This window comes from Cryptomeria japonica, chromosome 2 (assembly GCF_030272615.1).
Source record: "Cryptomeria japonica chromosome 2, Sugi_1.0, whole genome shotgun sequence".
NCBI classification, from domain to species: domain Eukaryota; kingdom Viridiplantae; phylum Streptophyta; class Pinopsida; order Cupressales; family Cupressaceae; genus Cryptomeria; species Cryptomeria japonica.
In genome coordinates, this window is record NC_081406.1 from 132,219,287 (window position 1) to 132,225,144 (window position 5,858).

Below are 5,858 nucleotides of genomic sequence, written 5' to 3' on the forward strand. Positions count from 1 at the left end.
TTTTACTATAATATGTATATATACTTTTAAAAGTGTCTGCGTGCTTGCATGTATGGGGCTGCATGACAAATGTTGCAACTCATTTGTGAGAAGTTTTTGCCAGGGACTTCCTGTGGGATGATAAATTTAAATTTCCAAATCAATGTCTGAAAATGTTTGAAAGGTAGCCTGAAAGCATAAAAGTTCAGAAGTATTAAGCATATAGAGTAATGTTGCATGAGCTTGGCTAGAAAACCTTATAGAATTTCAACCAGCTATTTTATCATACCTTCAAATTTGGTATGATAAAATACCAAATTTGAAGGTATAGTCATGTCAAAGACATTTTCTTTGGTATAGTCATGTCAAAAATAGCTATCTGAATCATTAATCTAAAACAGTGGTACATCTCCCAACGGTTTGTTGGTAGTGAATTATAGCTGCCAAGTGTGTACTGATAGTTAGCTGTACCTTATCCTGTTCCTTTTCCTGGCAGAAGTTAGTTTCATTTAGTGAGAATGTCAGCTTTGTTGGGGGCATGTTTTCTATTTAGTGATAGTCAATTGATCTACCTTCTTTATAAATCAGTTTGTTCATATTGTTGTCTATCATACCTTCATTTTTGGTCTCATCACAACAATTAGACATTTTTCCTTGGCATGGTCATGCCAAAAATAGGCATCCAAATCATTAATCTAAAACAGTGGCACATCTTCTAACTGTTTATAGGTAGTGAACTGTAGCTGCTAAGAGTGTACTGATGGTTAGCTGTACCTTCTACTGTTATTTTTTCCGGCACAAGTTAGTTTCATTTAGTGAGAATGTCAGCTTTGTTGGGACCATATTTTCTACTTGGTCTTGTTTATATTAGATCGATGTACCTTCTTTATAAATCATTTTGTTCATATTATTGCTTGACTAAGGTCTGCCGACAAGAATAAATGACTCTGGATTACTAGTTTAGTCTTGTTTACATGGTACAGATCTTGTTATGTTATTGTTTACAGATTCCCATGGGGATCAATCTTTTTAATTAGCTCTTTGGCTAGAGATGACATATACAAAGATTATTACATTACAGGAATTCCTATGATTATATAGGGTTCTATTTGAAACAAGTAATGGTTTTATGGAGGATAGTTTTAGATTCTAACAGATCTTCTTAGCCTATCTGTACTTCTATCTCTTTTTCAACTCTGTACCATTACTATTTCATCTGTCTTTAAGTAGTCCTGTTGCTCCATGTGTCACGAGCATTCATGTTCAATAATTGCTTCTGAATTCGATTGTGTATGATAAAAAATTGGCATACAGAATTGAATCCAGAAGAAATTATTGAACCATAGCATGGATTTTGGAAATCTGATAGCACTAAACGAGCATTCATGTATACATCTTGTTGGATATGCTAACATGCTCACATCTTACTTGACATGTTTCCTTGTGATGTTTACATTTTATTGGGTACACCTAATGTTTATTCATGTGTCCTCATCTTTTTTGGCATGTTTCCTTTTGATGTTTACATCTCAGTGGATATACTTAGGTGTCTACACTTACATGCTCACATCTTATTTGACAGATGTACACATGATTATTGTGGCTTTGTGCTCACTATTGGGAGCACATTCCTGCCTTTTCATACATGTGCTTACATGATCATCACAATCATCTTTGACAACTATTTACATGTTTATCAAGTTTTACATGGTTATATCCTTTTTTTTTTTGGTCTGCTCCAGTTCCTTGCAACTCTTGTATGCAACCAATTGGAGAGGGCACTCTTTTTGATTATGATTGAAGTGATTAATTCATGGTTATGATGATTATTTATTTTCTAGATAGAGATCTAATTTTTCTCAAGGATGGAGTCATATTTTTGCTCTAGAGACGAAGTCCTATTATTTTTTTACTAGGCATATGATCTTATTATTTTAACTTTAGGTATCTAGTCGTATTGCTATTTATGTTGTAGGTGGAGTCATTTCACCTTTACTCTTGTCTCTCTTCCCCTAAAGATAGTTTCAGCAGATTTGTTTATGCCAATTTTTAAACCATTTTGCCTGTGGTGGAGTGTAGTTGTATTCTTGGCTAGAATTGGATTATTTGTGAATCAGATTCTCAGGTGGTGGTGACTTTGCTGAATGAGTGTAAAGTTATTTCAATTTTAATTAAAGAACAAGTTATGAACTATGAATGATATATATGGATATGAGGAATTATGTCAATGTCTAATAATTCTGATTTTTATTTGCAGGTCTGAAGGAGAGAGATCATTTAATATTTTCTATGTCTTCTCCAAATGAATTCAATTGGCATATATATCATTTAGGCAACCGGTCAATTGGTGTATTGACCGGTCATGCCTTTTAGGCATGACCGATCAATGCACCCATTGATCGGTGCCTTTGCAATTATACCATTAACACAAAAAACCCCCGATGGCATATTGTAATATCATAATATAATGATTGATCAATTTAATGAATCGGTTCATATAAACACCGATGATTCAAAGTGCACGATGTATATAATCCAACCGGTGCATTTGTTAACCAATGTTAATGCCAAATGAAGCGGTCTATTCATTAAACTCGATAACAAATATGCCCGATATAATTAAGCCCGATAACAGATGTGAATCGGTGCCAATGTTTATGCACCCGATAGCAAGTATGTATCGGCGAATTTAACCCGATAACTTATAGCATTTAATATGCTATCAGGTTAATACCTCGATAGCATATTAATGCCAATTAACAATTGACATTAATATGCAATTGGGTTGTTAGTCCGATAGCATAATGATAAGCAATGTTTGTACAATCCGATAATCATATGCAATATAAATCAGACATGAAGCATGTAGATAAATAACAAAACAAGGAAGGTTAGGAAGATCTTATCTTGCATAAGCTACCATGCATTAACACTCCCTCTTAGCTTTGGAAGATAGATAAGGCAACTTGCATCACATTTCCTTTTCATAACTAAGATAATGTTAGTCAGCAAAAATCATTTATACATGAGAAGTACCATCAAGACATATGATACAAAATAGAAGAACATAACCTGAGCATGTGAAATAAAGTATTATTTTAACATGTGATAAAAGTAAGAGAATCATCACCTGATCATGTGAGAAATCACCAAAACATGTGATCTATAAGATTCATCAAGATATCACCTAACATGTGATATCAGTATTGACTAACACACAATACTTAAGGATAAGTCTATGAGAAAGGTTAGTTTCTCATCATATCTAAGTTGTGATAAGTGCAATAACATTTATAAATGTTTATCACAACATAGTCATGGCACATCCATGACTTACCAGAGATCCAACATGATCAATGGTTGAGATATCACCTACACGTGATATCAGTATTGCCTAACATGCAATACAAGGATAACTATATGAGAAGTGCTTAAGTTCTCATTATATCCAAGTTGTGATAATGCAATAACATTTGTACAAATGCTATATCACAACATAGTCATGGCACATCCATGACTTACCAGTGATCCAACATGATTATTGGTTTGACTATCATAAGATCGTCACCTTATGATGTCTACATACAAGTGTTCAGTATCTGAGAGATCGTCACCTCTTAGATATGAACACAGGTGGCAAGAAGCCAAGAGATAGTCCAAAAAGAAGTTTACACCTTAAACATCTTAAATATATGTAAGTATAGATTACAAAGCAGATTACCTTTCTATCATACCTAAACCCTTTCTGAAGTGATCAACCTTCACTCTGGAAAGTGGTTTGGTCAGAATATCTGCAGTTTGATCTCTTGTACACACATATTCTAACTTTAACACATTCCTATCAACCATATCTCGTACATAGTGATATGGAATCTCAATATGTTTGGACCTGTCATGAAATACTGGATTTACAGAGAGTTTTATACAGCTTTGATTATCACACTGAATGACTGTAGGTTTCATAGGTTCTCCAAATAATCCCACGAGCAATTTCCTTAGCCATACTGCTTCTCGGGTAGCCATTGAAGCTACAATATATTTAGCCTCTGTGGAACTCTGAGCTATTGAAGATTGTTTTCTGGTGATCCAGTATATCATGGCTGACCCTAAATTGAAGCAGCACCCTGAAGTGCTCTTTGTGTCAGTCACACTGCCAGCCTAATCTGAATCTGTAAATCCATGTATATCTATGTCAACCTTTTCATATTTAAGACCAAGCTTTAGGTTACCTTGTAGATATCTCATTATATGCTTTACTGCAACCAGGTGTATCTCCTTAGGTTCACACATGAACTGACTTAAGGCATTAACAGCATAGCAGATATCTGGCCTTGTATTTACTAGATACATCAGGGACCCAATCATCTGCCTATATTGAGTGGGGTCAGTAGGTCTTGATTCTGCTGCTGCTTCTTTAAGTTTATGGAAGTTGGTTTCCATAGGAGAGGTCATGGGTCTGCAGTTTAGCATTCCAAATCTTGTCAATATGTCCAAGGTGTACTTCCCTTGGTTTAGTACAATATTGTCAGAATTCTACCATACTTCCAATCCCAGGAAGTAATGAAGAAGCCCCAAGTCTTTCATATCAAATTCTGTGGATAGATCTTTCTTGTATTGATCTATTAGGTGATCATCTCCTGTGATTAATAAGTCATCAACATATAAAATTAATATTAACATATCACCTTTATTTTTTTTGAGGTAGAGATTAGGATTTGCATAATTCTTAGAGAAACCCAGCTTTGAGAGATAGGTGTCAATTCTTTCATACCAGGCTCTGGGAGCCTGTTTGAGCCCATAAAGAGCTTTCTTGAGTCTACACACATGAGACTTTGCATCATGAATTTCAAACCCTTCAGGTTGCTCTAAGTAGATTTCTTCCACGATCTCGCCATTTAGGAATGCTGTCTTAACATCCATCTAATGTACCTTCCACCCCTTTGCTGTTGCAATGGCTAGGACAACTTTTACTGATGTGTACCTGGCAACAGGTGCAAATGTTTCTTCGTAATCTATTCCTTCCTTCTGTGAGAACCCTTTAGCTACAAATCTGGCCTTGTGTTTTTCAATACTGCTATCTGCAACATGCTTGATTTTAAACAACCATTTAGAAGACACAACAGACTTCTTGGTTGGCCTAGGAACAATCTCCCAAACATCATTCTTCATAATGGATTGATAGTCTTCAGTCATGGCATCTATCCATACTTGATGTTTGAGTGCATCTGAAACGTTGTTAGGTTCAGCTTTAGAGAGATCATTCATAAGTGCAACATAGTTGATAAATTTATTAGGCCTCTTGCTTTCCCTGAAGGTTCCTGAAGGAGCAGCGAACTTCTGAGTTTCTGCTATAGTTTTGGTGGCCCATAGTGGTCTTTTCTTGCGATTATCTATAGGTGGGTCTTGTGTTTCACTTATAGTTTCCTCAAGATACTCCCTCTGAAGCTCAGGAGTAGGATTATGAATTTCAGGTTCTATTGTATTTTGGGCCCTTTTGAAGGCTAAATCTTCTTTGAAGATTACATCCCTACTGAGTTCAATATTTCTTTGCCCTTGTACATAGATTCTGTAGGCTTTAGAAGTTTCACTGTATCCTACAAGTATTCCCCTTTTTCCAGAGGGTTCTAGTTTTAGTCTTTTCTCTTTAGGTACATGAATATAGACCGGACACCCAAATATCCTAAGATGGCTGATATCTAGTTTTGTCTTCGTAAAGACTTCCTCAGGAGTTTTATCTTCAAGGTGTGAATGAGGACATCTATTTTGTATGTACACAGCAGTGTTAGTTGCTTCTGCCCAAAGGTTCAAGTTTAGATTTTGATCTAATATCATGGTTTTGGCAGCTTCTACTATGGTCCTATTTTTCCTTTCAGCTACTC